This window comes from Danio rerio, chromosome 4 (genome assembly GCF_052040795.2).
Source record: "Danio rerio strain M-AB ecotype USA chromosome 4, GRCz13ab, whole genome shotgun sequence".
NCBI classification, from domain to species: Eukaryota; Metazoa; Chordata; class Actinopteri; order Cypriniformes; family Danionidae; genus Danio; species Danio rerio.
The window spans coordinates 9,745,115-9,767,438 of NC_141024.2; the positions used below are offsets into that span (position 1 = coordinate 9,745,115).

General features: G+C 33.3%; 1 long non-coding RNA gene across 1 annotated transcript in view; it reads left to right on the forward strand.

Annotated features, from left to right (window-relative positions):
* Positions 1-22,324, forward strand: part of LOC141381590 (uncharacterized) — an 82,816-nt gene that overhangs the window by 44,989 nt on the left and 15,503 nt on the right. Inside the window, exon 6 of the long non-coding RNA XR_015942368.1 lies at positions 7,041-7,125. This is a non-coding gene — a long non-coding RNA (uncharacterized LOC141381590). The remainder of the gene's footprint in view (positions 1-7,040; positions 7,126-22,324) is intronic.

Sequence of the window (22,324 nt, forward strand, 5' to 3'; positions counted from 1 at the left end):
AAAATATTGAGCCTTTTGAACTTGGATATATGCTGTGCACATATCAAAGGTATTGTGTCGAAGATCCCCCCAAACATGTGTAAAAGGTCTTATAAGGATTGGCATTATGTGTATATATACAGTAAATTAGGATATCTCAAGCTACATTGCATCTTGTTTTAATAATGAATGAACATGTTGTTAGCGTGTTTCTTGCGTAAGCTAGCATGCTAGTAGCATGTTTCTAGCATTACATAGCAGGCTAATTATGTTTCTAGCATGAATTACATGCGACATGCATGTTTCTAACATGAATTAGCATGTTGCTAACATGATTTACCATATTTTTAACAAGAATTACAGTGTTTATATAAAGTTTCTAGCATGATTTAGCATATATATAGCATAAATCATCATGTTGCTTGCATGAATTACCATGTTTTTAACAAGAATTGGTGCTTATGATTTAGCATATATCTAGCATGAATTATCATGTTGCTAGTATGAAGTACCAGGTTTAAATAAGAATCACAGTGTTTCTAGGATGATTTAGCATATATCTAGCATGAATCATCATGTTGCTAGCATGAATTACTGTTTTAACATCAATTATAATGTTTCTATCAAGTTTCTAGCATGATTTAGCTTATTTCTAGCGTGAATCATCGTGTTGCTAGTATGAAGCACCATGTTTAAACAAGAATTACAATGTTTCTAGGATGATTTAGCTTATATCTAGCATGAATCATTATGTTGCTAGCATGAAGTACCATGTTTTAAACAAGAATTACTGTGTTTCTATCATATTTCTAGGATGTGCTTATATCTAGCATAAGTTAGCATGGCAATAGCAAGTTTCTAGCATTACTGCTAATCATGTTTCTGGTAGGAATTACATGTTGCATGCATGTTTCTAATATGAATTAGCATTTTGCTAGTGCAAATTACCATGCTTTAACAATAATTACAGTGTTTCTATCATGTTTCTAGGATAATTTAGCATATTAGCAAAAATCATCATGTTGCCAACATGAATTACCATGTTTTAACAAGAATTTCACGTTTTTATGATGATTTAGCTTAAATCTAGCATGAATCATCATGTTGCTAGCATGAATTATCATGTTTTAACTGGAATAACAGTTTCTATCATGTTTTTAGGAAGATTTAGCTTATATCTAGCATGAACCTTCATGTTTCTAGCATGAATTGCCATGTTTTAACGAGAATTACAGTGTTTCTGTCATTTTTCTTGGATGATTTAGCATCTAGCATGAATCATCATGTTGTTAGCATGAATTACCTTATTATAAACAATAATTACTGTTTTTTTGTCATGTTCCTCGGATGATTTAGCATTTATCTAGCATGCATCACCATGTTGCTAACTTGAATTACCATGTTTTAACAAGAATTTCAAGTGTCTATGCCGATTTAAGCTTATATCTAGCATGAACCATCATGTTGCTAGCATGAATTACCATGTTTTGACAAGAATTACAGTGTTTCTATCAAGTTTCTAGCATGACTTAGTTTATATCTAGCATGAATCATCATGTTTTAGCATGAAGTACCATGCTTTAACAAGAATTACAGTTTTTCTGACATGTTTCTAGAATGATTTAGCATGTATCGGGCATGAATCACCATGTTGCTAGCATGTTTATATCAGGTTTCGCTGCCATTTTTCCAGCAATATGTAACACATTGTCAGCAAGTAACTTGTTAATATGAATAAGCATGTTGCTAACGTATTTACAGTACGATTAAGCATGTTGCTATCAGTTCCTTGTTTGAGTCCTCTTTCAGGTTTGAGTTGTTTGTTCATCACGTGAAAGACAGACACCAATCAGTGTTTACTCTACCCTGATTTAGTATGTTTATGTTGCTCAAATAAATTAACCTTTTGCTAGCTTTTTTATCACATGGATTAGCCTTTTTCCACAATGTTTCTAGCCTTAATTGGCATTTTTCATAAGTAAAATATAAAACAGGAACCATCTATCTCCCGAAGCTACTGTAAAATCAGGATTAACATTTAAATAGCAAATAATAAGTAGCATGTGTACCTCTGAGTTTTGTTACTCTGTGAAATGTTGTGTCTAAAATCAGGTTATCCAAAAAGGATGACGAATAAAATCAGTGTGAAATGTGGTGCTCAGGCTGTATTTGCTCACAGCTTTTCCACCCATTAATATTTGAGCGCTTCCAGAATCTATAGCTTTGTCTGTGTTTACCTGCGCATAAGAGTGGAAAATTGTAAGACTTTTGAACTGGTGCTCATATACGCCGTGTGTTATTCATTATTTGTTGTTTAGCAGTGTCAATCCTGATAAGATCCTCGACATAACTGTTCCTGGAATCAGACGGTGTGTATTTTTCTGAGAGGTCTTTTAATTAAAAAATAACAGTGGCACAGACTTGTGGCTTGTGGTTTAACTTTTATGTAACGTGACTCTACTCCAGTGAATTGATGCACATGCGCACATACCTACATTTTTGCGTATGTTTTAATGTGCTTGCGCAGCATAAAGCATCTTTCAGATCATAAACCAAAGAGTCAGTGAGATTTATGAAGCATACGTTGAGGAATTAAGGTGAATTATTTCAAGAATGCATGATTTTGTTTTTGCTCAGACTTACTGGGAAGTAAAACCACATGCATGCTTATGAAATTTGTATGTAGATATGACTTAAATATGGGATTTATTTTGTAATTCGCAATAACACAAGCTTCAAACATACCAAAGCTACATATACAGACCCTTATTTAGCACCAGCATGAATTAATATAGTCGGTTAATAGAAGAAATGAACGCTTTTATGCAGAATACATTAATTTATTCAAGACTTACCCTAAAAACAAAGCAACAACCTATAAAGACATCAGTGCAATCAATCAGACAAGTAAACAGCAAGCGATTTATTATTGATGACATGCCAAAAATGATCTACTAAAGGTACAGTCTTGGTACATTAGGCAAGGTTAAGCATTAATCCATCTTATTTGTCTTTTTTCGTCTCGTTTATATGCATGTTTGTATTATTTATCATGGTTAGCGACTAAATATTAAATATTAAGCTGCGAGACTAACAAATAATACATGTTTTCAGACATTTGACTGATGATATACATGTATACATTATATTAAATATGATCAGCTACCAACAAAACAAAGGCACAAGCCATGAAGACATATTGATGTAATCAGACAAAAAGACAACCGACTGTTTATAATCAATAACATCCAAAAAAAAAGTCAGTCTCAGTACATTAAGCAAGACTGTGTGTTAATTCATCTTATTTGTCTTTGTCCTGCATATATGCCCTCATATGGGTAGCTAATGATGAATTAACTATATACACTGTTGCTAGCATGAATTACTATGTTGTTAACAAGAACTCTTTAAACTGTTTTAGATTTTTATTAGGAGATATTTAGTTATTATTAAGTTGTTTAGCCTAAGTGCTGTCCCCATGGGAATTCTTGGCTTCTTTATTCAGCGTGTATCGGTTATTTGAGGATTTACTGATATTTGTGCTGCATAATATAGACAAAACCCAACCAAAATACACTTAGATGTGATCTGATCGGTTTTGGATGCACACTTGGGAAGATTCTTGCACAGCAACATTTATTTTGGTAGTAAGTAGATTTCTGAGTCCAATTTGTGACTGATGATCCAATCCAATCCAAGTGATAACAAGAAGGTCGAGGGAATAATAAAACAAAGGCAAAGCTTTTTTCCTTCCTTTCTTTCTTTTTAGAGTTTTTTTCTAGCTTGAATTGTCATCTACAGTACATTCAGTAAAGCAATTCAAGCGTAGAAAGCTTACAAATTATAATTGAATCGGTTAAGTTACTTTATTTATACACGAAAGTAGATTTGGTTTGCAGTCAAGAGTCCTCATTTCATAACAGTGCCACACAATAAAAACTATATACCCCTTGTTAAAACTGAACCAAAACATAGAATAATGTTGATTAACACTAAATGAAGGGCATCTTATGACTGTGACTGTCAGTTTGGCTCGTTACAGGAGTAGTAGCAACTCCGCTATTACCATAACAGTCAAACAGCCGATCATTAAGCTATGTTTTGATGTTTCACTATTGAGTTAAACGTTTTCATTTTTAAGGGTCTCTGATACCATTTATCACATTTATTATTTAACTTTATTTTGTTAATCAACATTAACTTTATTCGTCAGCAGGCAGTTTTTGTTATGTTCATTATTTAATATAGGCTGAGTGAATAGTGTATTTTTTAGAACCTACTAAAAATCTTTAGGACAGTATACAGAAATTAAATTGAGAAAAAATTATTTATTTAACTTTATCCATTTTCTTTGCTTTGCGGGCCTCTTTAATCTGAGAATATAAATACTGCACCTGACTGCATTAACTTAACAAAAAAATCTCATTATTTCCTATCTATGGCTTTTGTGCTTTTGTAGAATAGGAGTTGGTAAACATATTCAAGGGCGTGCACAGATGGGTAGCATTTTGATTGTATGTAGTGGGCCGCTCTGGCCCAAAATGCCAGGGCTGATTTTTTGTCCCAGCCAGCCCTGATATGATTGGTGTTTGTCTTTCACGTGATGAACGAACAACTCAAACCTGATAGAGGACTCTGGTCCTCTAGAGCAGTGTTTCCCAACTGGTGTGGCTTACCATGTATTGACGACAAAAAAGGCTTCAACCTCAAGTGTGTCATATGTAGTGAGGTGCTCTCACAAGAGAGCATAAAACCTTCAAAATTAAAACTACATTTAGAAACCAGACATCCCAGTTGCAAGGACAAACCTGTGGACTATTTTCAAAGACGACTCCAAGAGCTGAGGGCATCACAAAAGTGCCGAACATCTTCATGTTCAAAACAAGTACATGCACTCTGCTCATCTTACTGTGCTCACTATGTAGCCAAGGCCAAGAAAGCCCAAACAAAAGCAGAACAGCAAATAACTGGTGATTATTATAAAAATGGTTATGATTATTTTAATTTAGATTGCTGGTTTGTTTTGTTCAACCGGATCAGCGTTAAAGTTTTATTAACAGTTCAGTTTAGTTAATGGTAACTTAACTTAACTTACCCTAACCACTGTTTACAGTATTTGACGTTTTTACTTTGTAATATTTATATAATTTGATACATTTTGTTAAATAACAGCAGTCAAATATTGTCTATTTGCAAGTCTTAGTGATTTTCTTATGATTGATCTGTCACCACTTGTGTATGTTAACAAATAAATACAAATGAATTATAATTCCTAAAATTCTAGTTCCTAAAAATTTTGCGGCTTGATGACCATGTAAAAATGTGGGTCCTGTGGTCAAACCAGTTGAGAACCCCTGCTCTAGAGCATGGGCTCCCAAACTTTTCAGCACGCGACCCCTAAAATAACAATACCAGTGACTCGTGACCCCCAATATCCCCTGAGGTGGTTATAAATACAGAAAACTTGCATGCAATGGCGCACACACACACACACACACACCAATAGACCAAAGTCTATTCATTTTTTAAATGTATTTCAGTGCTGTAAATGGGCCAGAAAGTTTAACCTGGTGTTATAAAATAAATCTGCTGCATCTGACGCTATTGCTGTTTTTAATATAATGTATTTACCCCAGGGGTCGCAATCCAATAGAACAAGTAAATAAGCTACTATAGTAACTATAAACGACTGTTTTTTTCTCTTCAGTTGGTTATGGATAAAAATTGGTAATTCTTATGGCCTAATAATAATAAGTAGATTTTTGGAAATCACCAGGCGACCCCCCTTCATTGTTCCGCGACCCCTCAAGGGGTCCCGACCCCCACTTTGAGAACCACTGCTCTAGAGGAACTGATGTGCACATGCGCAAATGAACGAATCACTCCCTGAAAGGACTCATCGTTCTTGAGTCATACAAAAGATTCGTTCAGAAACAACCCATCACTAGTTAAAGTGCCTTATGATAAAGACACAACTAAAATACCTGTAAAGATTCTGGCACTATGAATGTTACATTATTTGCGGAAAAAATCACTAGTTTCCACTATACATAAAGCTTTCCTCTTACTCATAGAGACCACCTCGGATGCAATTATTGTGGAGCATCACTACAGTGTATGCATTTCCATAAACATGGAGATTGCGCAGCGCTGTGAAACAGGAGATGTGTTGAGGGTTGTTTATAACACGCTGCTTCTGGTTTATATGATGGACGTTGATCCCATGACACAGTTTGGGTTTATTTACATTTACACAAGTTCTCCTCTGGGTCTGTTTGTCAGCTTATTCAACTTAATGAATATAGACACGCAACGTATATCCATGAGCACTAATCCATCCTCTGGGAATATTATAGTGAGGAAGACTGTGTGTTTTTGTGTTTGTTTAGATGGATGGATGTGTGTGTGTGCAAGGATGGATGGATACGTGTGTGTGTGAATGAGTGTGGATGGATGTGTGTGTGTATTTGTGTGAGTGTGTGGGCTCTGTAATGTTCAAGTTAATAGGCATTTATAAAGATTGCTGGGCTTTTGTGTGAAGGGCTTTCATCAGAGCTTTAGTGCTGAATCTGGTCTTTTATCTAAACCCCGGTTTCATTACTCAGGCTTTACAATGAGAGATGTACAGAGAGCAGCTCTCAGCCCAGATTACCACCTTCCTCCTTGTTTTCTCTACTGTACATCTCCTTCTCCAGCCTTGAAATACTTTGTGTGTTTGAGTTAGCAGTCTTGTTCTCAAAGCTTGTTTTGTGTCTGAGTTGTCTGTCAGTGGGTTACCTTGATTTATGTGTAATGTTTATATGATAAAAGTACATTATAATATTTATTTTAAATATTTATAGACATGAATACTATACTTATACCATTATATGATATATTTTATAATAGCAAAACAGTAGCCCCAGACATATTGGGGTCTCTTCTGTAGGTTAATCACAGAGAGTGGGGTGGGTTGTTTTGTTATTTTCTTGAGGTCTGGATCTGCTGCTCTGCTGTGGTGAAGCTCCTCAGTGTCCTTTGGCCTGGAGCTGCTCACTCATTATTGTTTCCTATCTCAACAGTGCTGTGACCAGACTCTCAAACAACACAACTCACACGCACGCATGCATAGACATACCACATGTCTGGTTTACTTCCACACCACAGGTATTGTCTTTATTTTATTTCATTTTTTATCCTAATTTATTTTTTATTGTATTTTATTCTATTCATTTTCTTTTCGGCTTAGTCCATTTATTAATCTGGGGTCGCCACAGGGGAATGAACCACCTCACTTTATTTTATTTTTCTTTATTTTCTTTTCTTTCTTTTCTTTTTATTTCTTTTACTTTTATTTTATTTAATTTTTGATTTAAATTTTTTGTTACTCAAAATTTTTATTTTATTTAATTTAATTTATTTTATTTTATTATTTATTTTTGTTTTATATAAATTTTTTTTTAATTTAATTTTAATTTGTTTTATTTGTCTTCTCTGAAGCTGAATAATACAATTATTTTATTTTTTCATTGAACTAATTATTTGTATTTTATTTTTTGTTATAATTGTATTTATTTATAATATTATTTATTTTTGTTTTATATCATATTTTTTACTTCATTTTTGTTTTATTTTATTAATTTTGATTTTTTTTTATTGAATTAATTCTTTATTTGATTTTATTTCATTTTATTTGTCCTTTCTAAAGCTGAATGACTTCCACACAACAAGAATTGTTTAATTTTATTTGGGTTAATTTAATTAATTTATTTATTTTTATTTATTTATTTTTTTATTTTATTTGTCCTCTCTGAAGCTCAAAAACCCTCCTTTGTAAAACAAGGACAAGAAGTATTGGCCAAGTATTGGTCATGTGTATTGGCCATGTTTTCAGAATGTATTTAGTTTTAGTTTCGTTTTCAAATGCACATTTATGATGATCATTAACTTATTTATTTAGGCCCTTTTGGAGCTCAATAAACCCCTTAACCATTCCTTTTTGTTGTATCTTTTCTTTTCTTCTCCGTTTTTGCTTGCATTATTTTTAAGCATGTATTTGTTAAGCATATAAATGTGTAATTTGGATTTCTTTTTCACATTCTTATGGTCTGTTTTGTCCTTTCTGGACCCCCAAACAGTTTCTTTAATCTTCATGACAGAACTTTTGTAAGTGAACAATATTCCCTTACCGTTTTTCATTTATTTTATGGTCATTGATTTGTTTTTGACATTAAGACACAGTCTAGTTGTGTCTGATATTATGTTTCGGAGTGTGGTCTTCGATGTAATCTGATGTTCCAACCCAGAAACCCTGAAGGTAAAGTTGTTTTTACAGTTTCTCCTTTATGTTATGACTGCCGCTCGCCATTAGGAATAGCTCTCAGATCATCACAGGGTGGTCCGTGCACAAAACAAACCTCGCCATATGCCTTTTTTTGGTGTTTGGGTGCAGAGAAAAAGACGACAAGCAAGGCGATGAGAAGGACGTTTCACTGTTTTTGCATTCCTGAAGTGTTAAATTACGTCCAAAAACGGGATGAGCCTTTATGTCAGGAAGAATCATGTATTTTGGTGATGCTGGTCATCAGAGCAGTGCTTATCAAGACCCGCTGCATGCAATACAGCAGTAAAAGTGATATAAGAAGGCCTCGAGCACTTTGATCATTATGAGAAATGAACTTCAAGCACTAATAAAACATTTCTCGGGGTGTTTCACTTTGTAGCACTGAGAAAACACCCTGTCTCTTAAATATGAGCACACCAAAAATATCATCACTGTTTGAAATATGAATGAAAACACTGGAAATATGGCAAGCAGTTTTAACATCGGATCTATAATCTGTACTAGTGTCTTTTCTTATTTTTTTAGATACTAGTATGCTTTCCATTTTCAATGTTTTCCATATTTTTCATACTGGTACTTGTTAATTACACACTAGTGCTTATGCTTTATTTACTAGTGTCTTTAAAAATGTACCATACACTGTGAAAAATAATATGCCTTAATTTGTTTTTGTTGAATCTCAAACAAAAAATACTAAGAACAATTTTGTATAACTTAAAATAATTATCTTATTAAAACAAGCACCATAAAATATTTGTTGTCTGGACTTGCTGTCTTTAATTGTCAACATACAAGACAGGACAGGACTAGTGTCTGGACTCTGCAATCAAAACAAGAATTAACAAGACCAGAGTGGAAGAATCCTGACAGTGTGATTTTAAAGGTTCAAGAAACCTTGGAGTACTTTTGAGATTTTAACAGATTTGTGTGTGTTGAGCATCACTTAAGACAACGTTAGCACCTGTTAGCTGTAATTGTGGGGTAAACTGGATAATTTTGAGATTTTGTAAACTAATTTTATCTTCCGGGTTTAAAATGATTTTTGGGGCGGGATCAAAAATCGGTGACGTATCGTTGTTGCGTCGGTTTCTCACTATTATTCAGAGTTTCCCTATCTAATGAGAAGAGCTGGCTTCTTAATTATTCATGACTGTACGTGCTTTCGGAAAGCAGGGCAGACCTGCCAGTGCCAAGCTGTGACACCCTATGTTGATGACTAGGTGAAACCGCATCCCCGGACCCATGGCACACATTATTTAGCCATTCATGAAGGGTCGTATGTGTTTGTTTCCATAATCCATGGGGTTTGTTGCATGTTTTTCTCCGCGATGCTCTCAGGGCCAATACAGCAAAGCTGAATGTGTGCAGCAAGCATTTTTGTCGGGAGTGCAGTATGAGTATGGTGGAGAATGGCGGACTTTGTCTTTTATTAGGACTATTTACTAGTTCGTTCACATTTAGACACATCACCGTGCTGCTGTGTTTGCCTAAATGTTCCAGATTACCAGCTGGGCTAATTGTTAAAATAGGCAGGGCAAGAGACCTGCTGCACTGAGTCTGTATTTAGACCCGGGGATTGAGGGAGAAGTCCTCATTTAGTGTTTTTATAAATGTATTATCTTTACAACTGTATAAATTGTGGTTGTGTGTATATGAAAGCACAAATAACAAATGCAGCAGGACATTAAATTAATGTTTATTTCTTTGCATTTGAACTTTGTAAACTATAAAATCAGAGGTCTCCTCACGGTTTGTGTCTCATTTTGTGAGGCGACTGACAACAGTTGTTTGCTCCTTTCCTTCTCCCCTGCTCTGCTGGCCACGCCCACTCCTGCCTCTGATTGCGGAGCTCCACGCCCATTATGATGAATGTTTTGAAAAAGTTCTGAGGTAGTCTTGAACCGAAAGTGGGGGGTTTCATGGCCCTTTAAATTGAACTCTAATGTGGCCATTCTGACTAATCAGAAATTTAAAATTAATACAAAAAGTCTAGTAATAATTTGATATCATATATTTTTTGAGTATATATATTTTTGTGAATGATATTACAAATTGTGATGACAACAAATGACTGTTTTTTAATCGTATTTTAGGCAATCAGATTTCAACAAAACGTTTAAAGTTCTACAATAGTTTGATGTAGGTTTGGATGACAATAAAAATTCATTTTGAATTTAAGGCTTATTTATTATTAGTTTATTAATTATTATTTAACATTAAAGATTTATTTTTACAATTTAGTGTCTAAAAATAAGCACTAATATCTTATAGTAACACCAAAAACTATACACTAGCTAATACATACTAGTCAAAACAGAAAAGTTAATATCTCCTAAACAAAGTTGATTTCTAAATAGTCGATGTCTCTTTTAATGTAAGTAGCATGAACATTTTATCTCTATTAAATAATATATTTTTATACTATTATTTTTTGTTGTATTTTAATCAATAAATGTTAAAACAGCTTGCCATATTCTGGAATCCCACTGAATATACAAGTTTGAGTGTCTGAAGTTCAGTTTTTTTTTTTTTTTCTTTTCTGTCAGGTTGTTTTAGAGGCAGGAGTGTTAAATGTGTCAGTAATCATTTCCAGACAGTATAGTGAGGTGTTGATGTAAATTCAGGTTAGAGATGCTTTTGCAATCATTTAGTAAATTCCTGGTTTATTCTCTTGAGTCCCCATGGGCTCATATGTCAATCTCTGATAAGCACATTGTTTGTTTACATTCCATACAGTTATAATGAGGAGCACTTGTGAATGTGGGCCTCGATTGAGGAGGCGGGAGATATGATGACATCACAGCCAATCAGGAGCTGTGCTGCATACTGACATTTATGTTTTGTCTGCTTTGTATATATTATCTCACTCTTTTCTCTTCTTTTTTATTTAGTATTGTCTCATTTACTTTCCTTCTTTAGTCTTGTCTCATATCTTTTTGATTATATGTTTTTATTTGTTTTTTATTTATTTGTCAGCGCATTTAATTAACAATAAGCATTTTATTATTATTTTTTTAATATGGTTATGTAGTTCATGTGGACTTTTGTCTCTTCTATTATCCTTTTTTTCTCATATTGAAGCCTAATTTTGTAATTGTATATTTTTCATCTCATTGAGTGGATGATTGTGGCATGGTGGCTCAGTGGTTAGCACTGTCGCCTCACAGCAACAAGGTCGCTGGTTTGAGGCATTTCTGTGTGGAGTTTGCATGTTCTCTCCGTGTTCACTTGGGTTTCCTCTGGATGCTCCGGTTTTCCCCACAGTCCAAAGACATGTGACATACGTATTGTATATGTGTGAATTGAGTGTGTATGGATGTTTCCCTGTACTGGGTTGCAGCTGAATGGGCATCTGCTGTGTAAAACATATTCTGGATAAGTTGGCGGTTTATTCTGCTGTGGTGATGAAAAAAGGGACTAAGCCGAAGGAAAATAAATGACTGAAGTATTCTTTCAGCTCATTTTATGAATTTTGTCTTCTGTTTGCGTTAATCTTTCTTCTATCTTTGGCTCATTTTTTCTTGACTTTCTTTATCTTTGCTTTCTGTCATTTTTTATTATCACTTTGCTTTGTTGTTTACCTTTTATATTTTTACTTTGCTTTGTTTTTCGTCTTTTTTACTTTTTGCTTTTGTTTTGCAGATTTTTTTCTCTTGTTTTTTTTTTTTTGGTTGTCTTTTGCTCTATATTTTGCCTTTTGTTCTTAGTTTTTTCTTTACTTTTTTGGATGTTTTGATTCACTGTTTTTTTTTTTTTTTTTTGCTTCATTTCATTTTATTTTGTTTTGTTTAATAATTTAAAAAGTTAGTTTGTTTTTTTGTTGTTGTTTTTTTACTTATATTTTGGTTTCTGTTCATAAATTTGCTCTAGTTTTTTTTGCACTTTTTATGTTTGTTTTTCCTTAAATGTTTTTTTTATTTTATTTTATTTTTTATATTTTTTAGGCTTTTATGTTTTTTTTCACCTTTAATGTATAGGACAGTGAAGTTAAGACAGGAATACTTTAGAAGTAGAGAGAGGGGGGTTCGGCAAAGGACCTTGAGCTGGGAATCGAATTCCGGTCACCATGATCACCTTACTGCTACTATATGTCAGCGCACTTTACCATTAGGCAGTTGGCACCGACTCCTTTAATGTGTTTTTGTTTTATTTATTTATTTTTTGTTTAACAATTAACAATTGTTTTTTGGTTTATTTATTTATTTTTATTGCTTTTGATGTATATTTTGATTTAGTTTTTTTTTTTGCCATTTTGCATGTTTGCTTTTCCTTTACAGTTTTTTGCATCTTTTTTTTTTTTTTTTTTTAACAATCAACAATTTTTGTTTCTTAGCTTTTTGCTTTATTTATTTGTTTTCACTGCTTTTTATTTATATTTTGGTTTCTGTTTTTAGATTTGCTTTATTTGCTTTACTTTTTTGCTTTTCCTATAATGTTTTTGTTTGGTTGCTTTGCTTTGTTTATTAATTAACAGTTTTCAAGCATTATTAAAATATATTTTTCTGACTCTTAAATTTTAATCTAATAGATTTTAGTGTAGGTAATAGAAATATATTAAGTTTTATTTCAAACATTTGTATCAATATATTGATTTATATAATAAAATCAAGCAATATCTATATTTTCGATCTAGTGGTTCCCAATTCCAGTCCTTAGGACAATTTCTATATCTACCTAATTCAACACACAATGATCAATTCATGGCTCTCTCTGTTAATGAGCTAATGACTTGCATCAGATGTGTTAAGTAAGGAAGACATACAAAATGTGCAGGGCAGGGGGTCCCGAGGATTGGAACCTCAGATCTAGTATATCAGGAACCACTGATCTAGTATATGAACGATTTTTTGCAATTACCCCCTCCCCCATCTCATTTTCTCGCGACTTTCCTTTTATCCTTACATTCTCCCACATCTCTTCTCCATTTTCTATGTGTCCCGATTGCCAATTGTCTGTCTGTTCGTCTCATCACTCCACTTTTACGTCTTCTTGTCTCCTCCAGCTTCATCTCACCTCTTCTTGTCTCATCACATGAGTATAAGGTTGTGTATAAGGTTCCTCATTTCACAGACAGACACAGTTGCAGACAGAGCCCTATCTGTCCTGACAAGAGCTCTGACAAGTCACTGATTTACTACCTGTGTCTTTCTTTGTGTGTGTGTGTCATTGAGGCAGTGTGATGCATTTATTTATCTGACAGGCTCGTCTCACACATTCACAAACAGCTCCTAATCTCTAACAGGGTCACACACATATATATAAATATCCACACACAAGCATGTCCTTTGGTGTACTCTAAAACTTGAATGCAGTGCACATATTAGGCTATTTATTGATTAATTTGACCTAGTCAATATGCAAATGAGATTAAAATGATTAATTGTTAAGCATAATTTAGTTCTGGTTGTATCTGTGAGACTTTAGTGTTATTTAACTATAACTTTGTCTCCAAGAATTGGATTAAAGGAGATTTTCAATCAGGTTTAGATCAGGACTCTGTGCTGGCCATTTCAATATTTCAGTGTTTTGAGCATCAGAAACTTCTTTAGCCATTTTGCGACGTGTCCTGCATAAAAAAAATTGCTGACTGATTGCATAAAAACATAATAATTCAAAATGTTTAAATAATTTAATAATATTAATTAATAATTAATAATTTCACGATTAGGTGCAGAGTAACAGTAATGATTTGATTTTGAAATGATTTGAAATGATCTGAAAGAGTTCTGTAATTTTACTATTCAGTATGTTTAGTTTTCTGCATATTTCTTAAGGATTTTTATACTGCAATCTAAAAGATATTTGAGGTAATTAGTTTTTCGCAATTTAACATTGGGTCAAATATGGACAAACTCAATGGTAAATTAATTTTTGTCTATTAAATTTAAGGATTTTCTTAATGGTTTGTTCGTATTTGACTCACACTAAAACATATTTAATTAACAGTTTCCGTATTTTGTCATTCACAAGTGTTTTCTGTTCATTTACGGTTGTGAACTGCATTATGGGATGTTGATCTCTGCTTTAAACTGTTAAAAATTTTAATTAAAGTCCCTTTTTTGAACTTTTCAAGCTTAAAAATTGTTGGAAGAAAGATCAAGGTCCCATAATGCAACTCAGAAGCATGAATAAATACATGTATCACGGCTAATTTATGGATTTATTTATGTTTTACAGTGCAACCTTTTTAGTATATATATAAGCATCAAATATACTGCTCTTTTACTTAATTTAGGAACAATTCAATTAAGAATAAGCAGTGACCTTAAAATGTCAGATATTGTAGTTGTTATGTAGTTGTTGATCTTATTGTTTGTAGTTATGAGTTTTATTTGATCATAAACAGAAAGATGAGCTGCTGGTTTGAGCAGTCATACATATTTTGCTGAAAAATATCTCCATTCTCAAACATACGCACAGCACAACAGGAAGCCTCTAATGAGCGCTTTCAGAAGTTTCCAAGTAAAAGCGTCTCTGAAATTCTTGTGTCAGTGTTCAGACTGCATGTCATTTGTGTGCATGTGTGAGGCAGAGATACTAAAGCCAGGTGCTCGCTTGACGGCACGTAATTAATTTTCCTTTTGGTCTTCTGGACTTGAGCATCAAAGCCCAGCCTCTATTCTGCTTGATAAGAACAAGAATAATATGATAAGTGTAAAATTTAATTTGCAAATAAGGCACATTTCCGTAAACACATACAAGCCTCTCCAAAATACCCGTCAAGGATATTTAGCAAAGGATGTGTTTCAAAAGCTCTTCAGATGCATTGTATAGACAAATTCTGAGGCAGTGTCATATTCTTCATGTAGACGCCAATGCAAGAATGAATTTTCATGAGCAAAAAAAAAAGTACACATGGTGCAATGTCAATAGTTCTTAAAATATCTATTAAAATCTGATTAATTATAATTAATATTATATAAATATATATGGCATATGTATAATGTTTTATATGGCATTCAATAACATCGTAATATTCAAGTAATATTAAATATGTTTGTTTAAAATTATTTACATTTACAGATTTATTTAATAAAAATAGAAAAAAATACAAATAAAAATATGTATATTTTTTTGTTTGGTTAATTATTTATGTGTTTGTTTTTTGGTTATTTGTTTGGTTATTTATTTATTTATGTATTTATTTATTTGTTTGTTTGTTTGTTTGTTTATGTGTTTATGTGTTTGTTTGCTTGTTTATTTATTTGTTTGTTTGTTTGGTTATTTATTTATGTGTTTCTTGGTTTTTTATTTATGTGTTTGTTTGCTTGTTTTTTATTTATTTATTTGTTTGTTTGCTTGTTTGGTTATGTATTTGTTTGTTTGGTTATTTATTAATTTATTTGTTTTTTGCTGATTTGTTTATTTATTTTTTTTAAATAAAAATTCTGAAGTCTTGTAATAAGTAGGGCTCCAGTTTATTTTCCTAGCAATGAGTGGTAGTGATTCAACCAAACTAACATGATTGATACCGTAACCAAGTAAAGCAGCTTATTCTAAACTATTGACAAATCGTTTACCTCATAATTAGTTTATAAGAAGTACTAATCATTTCTATGCAAAATTTTCCAATCCAAATACTCAATCAGAACTGACACCGTTTGATTATTCTTGACTGTGTGAGTGCATCAGTGTGTGTTGAAGTGTGTCTCTGCACATTTATATGAGGCTCGACCTTCACCCTCAACCTGAGCCCTCTTTTCCACTTTAATTTCCTGCTGAGCAGCTCCCTCACTTACAGATTTTGTCCAAATCTTAAATGCAGATCTGAGCTTTATTTTCTCACCTTCAGAAAATGCGTTTCTCATTTCTACAGATTCATCTGAAAGAGAGGAGACGAGCTGTAGCCGTCTATCTGAAGCGGAAATATGCTTTGCAGTCAATATTGATCTGATTTATGCTGTTATTTTAGTTTTTCCCTCTTAAATATCTTTTTATAATGGTAAATTCAGATCCTATTTCATCCCCTTTGCTTGATCAACAGTCAGCATGCAAATACTTTTCTCTCAGAAGTTGTTAATGAAGTTGAAGAAGTTTATATGATGATAATATTAAAAGTAAGCATAATCATACATTGATATATCTTTAAATAAGTGACTTGAAATATTTCTTAAACTTTACAATTACAATTTAAAGAAATACATTGAATTAAACAAGGAATATTATTATTAATAATAATTTTGACAATAATACATTGTTTAAATAAATATGTCTACAATTGGCTAATAGTTTAAATAATATGTAATAATAATAATGTATTTTTAAATAAATATTTTAATAATAATTTATTAATTTGCTTTAATAATAATAATAATAATAATAATAATAATAATAATAATAATGATAATAATACTAATAATTCACAACAACAACAACAATAATAATAATAATAATAATAATGATAATAATACTAATAATTCACAACAACAATAATAATAATAATAATAATAATAATAATAATAATAATAATAATATAATAATAATAATAATCACCAAATAATAATAATAATAATAATAATAGTTGTGGTAATGATAATAACGGATTAAATTATTATATTAAAAATGGAATATTAATGTATTTTAAATAAATAAATACTACTAATATTAGTTGAAATTAAAGATTTATAATGTTAAATATTGAAATGAGTGAAATTTTATTAAATAATTTTCAGAAATAGCTAGTGTTTCAGCATAAAACTAACAAGGAGTTTTTAAGTTAGGCAAATACTTACAACTTAGATTTTTTTTAAATACAGTAAAACAACAAACCGACATCTGACATCTTACAAACAATCTCCAGACTCATCTTTATGACTGAGCTGTTTTCCACATTCACTTAATGCATCCATTAGCAGTTTATGTATTTATTGCTGCAAGTTCAGTGTGTTTTCTCATGCTGAAAATGTCCTGGCACCCTCTGCTGGCATATGACAAGTGCGCTTTCAATCCACTTATTATAATTTATTTAATAATAATGAAGAAGTATTGTGGGTCATTTAATATATCCTGTCTTTTGTATAGCTAAGACGTTATTAGACATGGAATTGGGATCAAAGAGGGGGAAATAATATACATCGAATTTAGTGAAGATAGTAAAAGGGGAATAATATTTAAATAAATAAATAATTCATTTTCATGCACCTTTTAAAAGTAAATTTTGGGCTTTTTGGAAGTGCTTTTTCAGTGTAACATGAGGAAAGTGTGGAGTCTTTCCTTAAAGTTAATTAAACATTGTTTTAATTAACTTTAATTAACATTTTGTTTTATATTGTGCCTTAGTTTAGCCTTGGTGTTAAGTGTTTTTTGGGGAGAATTATGCATTATTCCTTGCGAGATTTGCCTGAAAAGTCCTCAATTATGTTAACAGTGTTATTAATCTCGGCACGTCAGCATTGCAGCTAAAACAGGAATCCTCCTCATGTCTTAATCCAGTTTGCGTTAACTTTGAAGATGACATTAGCCGGATTAAGGTAATCAAAAACCTCATGTGGACTCTTAATCAGAGTGATGTCGTAATCATTTTGACATCTGAACATTGCTGAACATACAGAGCGGGCATGTCCTGCTCATTTAGATGGGATTTCTTCCTCTTTTGTCATGGCAGAGGAGACTGAGGGGCACAGGCTGTAAATCCAGTGGTCCCGCTGGGAAAGTGGAGATTGTTAATGATGTTCACACAGCTGGAGGTGCAGGAGTGGGCGAAAGAGAGGGAAAGGAGAGACTGATGGTATTAGGCTGACCTTTATGAGACTGTATGTGGAGCGGAGCGAACCCCATGTTGAGAAAAGCCAAAGACAACTTTCAAAAGTCAGCAAGGTCAAAGATTGAGAGATGTGAGTGGAAGCTCAATTTAGGGATGTGGGTTTAGGCTCCTGCTGTGTGTTCAGTAACTCTAGGAAAACTCAAATGCAGTCTCTTATTAACCTGGGTAGACTTTCCGGTCATCTGAGGACAGGGCAGATACTCTAAATGTGTGTGTACATTGTATTCCTTATGTTCTGCACTCATGCTTGCTCCTCGTTCTAACTACTTATTTAAAATGAGCTGAAACAACATAATTCTCGAGGGTTTTTTGAAGGGGGATAGCTTTATGTTCAATCAACTTAAAATTGTAAAAACTATTAAGTTAACTGAATCAATTTGCATTGAAACAGCATGAAGGGAGTGTATGGAACAATCGATTTGTGTTGAGACAACATAAAGGAATTAAGTGAACTTACTAGTTTATGTTGATTGAACATAAAACTGTATATACACATTAGCAGAGTGAATTATTTAACACCTACCATGTAAAAATGTACACGGCATTAATAATATTTAAGACCTTGCTGTCTAAATTGTCCAGTGTGCATTTACCTCCACAGCTGTTTAATTCCACTCTTTTCTAGTGTATATAGTCCCAGCAACCCAGTGTGTAAGTGACACTTTTAGAAGTGTTGAATATATAACAACTCAGCAAAGTCAATTATTTTACAAAAAGGGTGTAAATATCTGCACTATAGATTAAATTGTCCACCACTCCTGCCAGGTTATATTAAACAAATCATTTTTAAACTGACTTGAGTAAACATTAAACTTCTGCCCGCATGCAAATCATAACAATGTATATATTAATGTTTGAATGTTTTAACACCCTGGAAGTAAATAATAATATAAATTGCCAACACTTAAACTCTGTTACAGTCTTATTCAAAATGACTCTCTGGTAAGTGCATCAATGAAAGGACCATGAGAAAAATCACAAAAATTATTTTTTTTATTTAAAAAAATATGTTTAAAAATGTTATAAATTACTTTAAAACAGCATAGGACACAAAGGTTATCATGACATCTTGTACTGAACATGTTTTGAACTTGTAAGATGGTGAGCCTTTCTAAAGTGGCTGAAATGGTCAGGCATCAGGCTATTTAAACTATTACTAAAAACCAAATGGACCAAAATTGGTAGATTCAGAGGGCTCTATTTTGACGGTCCATGCGCAGAGCGCAAAACGCAGGGTGTCAGAATGTATTTTTGCTAACATAAGGACGGAAAAATCCGCTTTGCGCCGTGGCGCATGGTCTAAAAGTGTTGAGTTCATTTTCTTAATGAGTTATAGGTGTGATTTGAGAATAAACCAATTAGAGGCTCATCTCCCATTCCCTTTAAGAGTCAACTGCGTCGCGCCATAAGTGCATTTGCTATTTACATGATGTAAAGTAAGTACACTTTCGCTTTTGCTCTCGTATAGGGAAACGTTACGCACACACATCAGTTAACCTATAAATAATTAATTTCCAGCAAATGAATAAATGAACAATAATAACAAAGTGTGGTCAAAATACTGAGTTACATCCAAATACACCTTCTATGCCCTATATGGTCTAAAACCTAACAGGTGGACAAATCTAAGCTGGTTTTTAATAAAACAAATATAAATATGAATATAATAAATAATACTGCTAATAATAATAACATTATGCCAAAGCAAATTGAATGAACTGAAAAAGCCTCCTGAGATAAAGGATTCAAGGCAGTGTTTTTTAAATTCATTTAGGCAAAAAAAAATAATATGTTTTGTATTATATTTTAATCCTTTATATTTATATCCTATATCCTTATTATATCCTATATATCCTTAATATTTTAATTCTTTTTATATGTAAAAATATTTGTGTATTGCTCCACATCTTGTGTATTAAGCAGTGTGTAAGCGAGGCGCACTCTGCGCCGGACTTTACACCGGGTTGGTTCTGGTCTAAAGAAAAGACTATTACAGTTTCTCAAAATAGCAATGCGCCAGCAACGCGCCAAAACATGCCTGCATTTTTAGACCAGAACGTCTATGGGCGCACATATGAGCGCAAATGCATTTGCTATTTAAACAGCTTGGCGCAAGCTGAAACTAGCAAATAACAGTTGCATCACGCCTTGCGCCATATTGCGCCGAGTGTATGATAGGGCCCAGAATCTCTGATTTCAAGATTTCTGCATCTTTGCCGGAGCATTTTCAAAACTGAAATATCACAACTAACAAAAAACACTGACATGATGTCAACATATCTGGCTTATGCAGCAAGTGAATAACTCCAATCAAAATGTCAAAAACCGACGATTTCGAAAAGCTTCACAAATAAGAGTTGAGTTTATAGTGTCTGAAACCTTCTGTTTTTTGACAACATCTGGTGCAAAAACAAACCAATTCCACAGACATTCAGCGAAAGGAAGTGAGAGTGAGTAAATGACAGTGTTTTAAAGCGATTTCTTTTTAAATGAGGTCAGCTTTTCTCTGTTTTGTTGCCAGAATTGCGGATGTCAGACATTTTGACAGCACTCTTGTAAAACGGCAACATGTGATTGTCAGAGCGTAGGAGAACCTGTCGCTTTGGAGGAAAAAAATAAAACGGGGCAGGAAAAGAAATCACCGGTGTCTACATTTTGAGCGCCTCTGCCTGACAGGAACAGAACGTTCAGGAAGGATTGAAGAGGAGAGCAAATTGCTCCAAAAGCCAGAACTGGAGGAAACGTTTATGCCTGTGTTTGTCTGCGTCTGACTGTAATGAGAGCGCTGTAATTACCAAACTGGATGCTTCAGATGCTTTTCCCATGTCCAAAGCACTGTGTTTAGGTTGAGAACATTTGGCTTTAACAGGAAACCTCATGATTAACAGATAACAGATCTAGTCGGGTTTCTTTGTAGGTTCTCCACCATGTGGAGCACACGATTGATTTTTCCCCAAAATGAGGGATCAGAGATGTACTCGGTCTTCTCTTAACATGTGAATTTCATTGTGTTGAATCATAAAATGGCAAACAAACACAGCAGGCACACAACCTCATAAGATATTAATATTAGGTTAGATTTAGGTCGTGATGTTGGGTGACCAATATTCAATGTCTAGCCAGTGTCTGAGGACAACATTATTTTGATGTCCAATAACCACACCAGTGTTAATTTTTGGTTGATTTTAGGTTGTGTTGGAAAGTGACCAAAATCCAACGTCATGTTGACATCAATTACAGACATTTATTCATCAGGCTTTAGCAACCAAAATCCAACATCATATTGGTAACGTCTACACAACGTCAAGCTGTAACATTCAATTCAGTTCACCTTTATTTGTAAAGCGCTTTTACAATGTAGATTTTGTCAAAGCAGCTTCACATAAAATATCATAGTAAATTGGAACAGTGTAGTTCAGTATTTTAGTGTTTATGTTCAGTTCAGTGTGGTTTAATAATCACTTCTGGGGGTCTAGACACTGGAGAGCAAATCCATTGATGCGCAGCTCTACGGATCCGGAACGATGCAGGCTAGTGGCGACAGCGGAGAGGGAAAAAAAACTTCACCAATTGGCGAAAGTGAAGAAAAGGCTCAGTTGGGCACGACCATTTTAATTTCTCCGCTGGCCAAACGTCTTGTGCAGAGCTGCAGTCTCAGCAGCGGAGGCTGGAAGCTGGGCCTCAGCGAAGACTCGTCTGTCGTCTGTAACATCATTAGTCATTGATGTTGGTTGTTTTTAGGTTGTGTTGGAAAGTGACCAAAATTCAACGTCATGTTGACATCAATTACTGACATTTATTTGTCAGGGTTTAGCAACCAAAATCCAACATCATATTGGTAACGTTTACACAACGTCAAGCTGTAACATCATTAGTCTTGGATATTTGGTTGTCTTTTGGTTGCAAAAATGACAGAAATCCAACTTCTCTCCAACATTGACATCTAGTAGGTCAAAAAACGGTTGCAGGACTGTCCTGTGAATGATTTTTCCATTCCATTCCATTCTTAGATGTAAATTTGATATCTTTTTGATGATCAATTGTAGTTATACAAAATCCAGTGTCAATTTGGAATTGAAGCTTTCAGATTAATCCAAATTTCTTATATTATAATATTGTTTGTGTCATTATATTGGTGGTCAAAGGGGCATCAATGTGTGGATGTCAAACGGAAGTCAAGGTTTTAACATCAAAGAGATTTTCATTTTTGACTTTTTTTTTTGTTTTACGTCAAAGTTCACTGTTAAAAAAAGTTGACT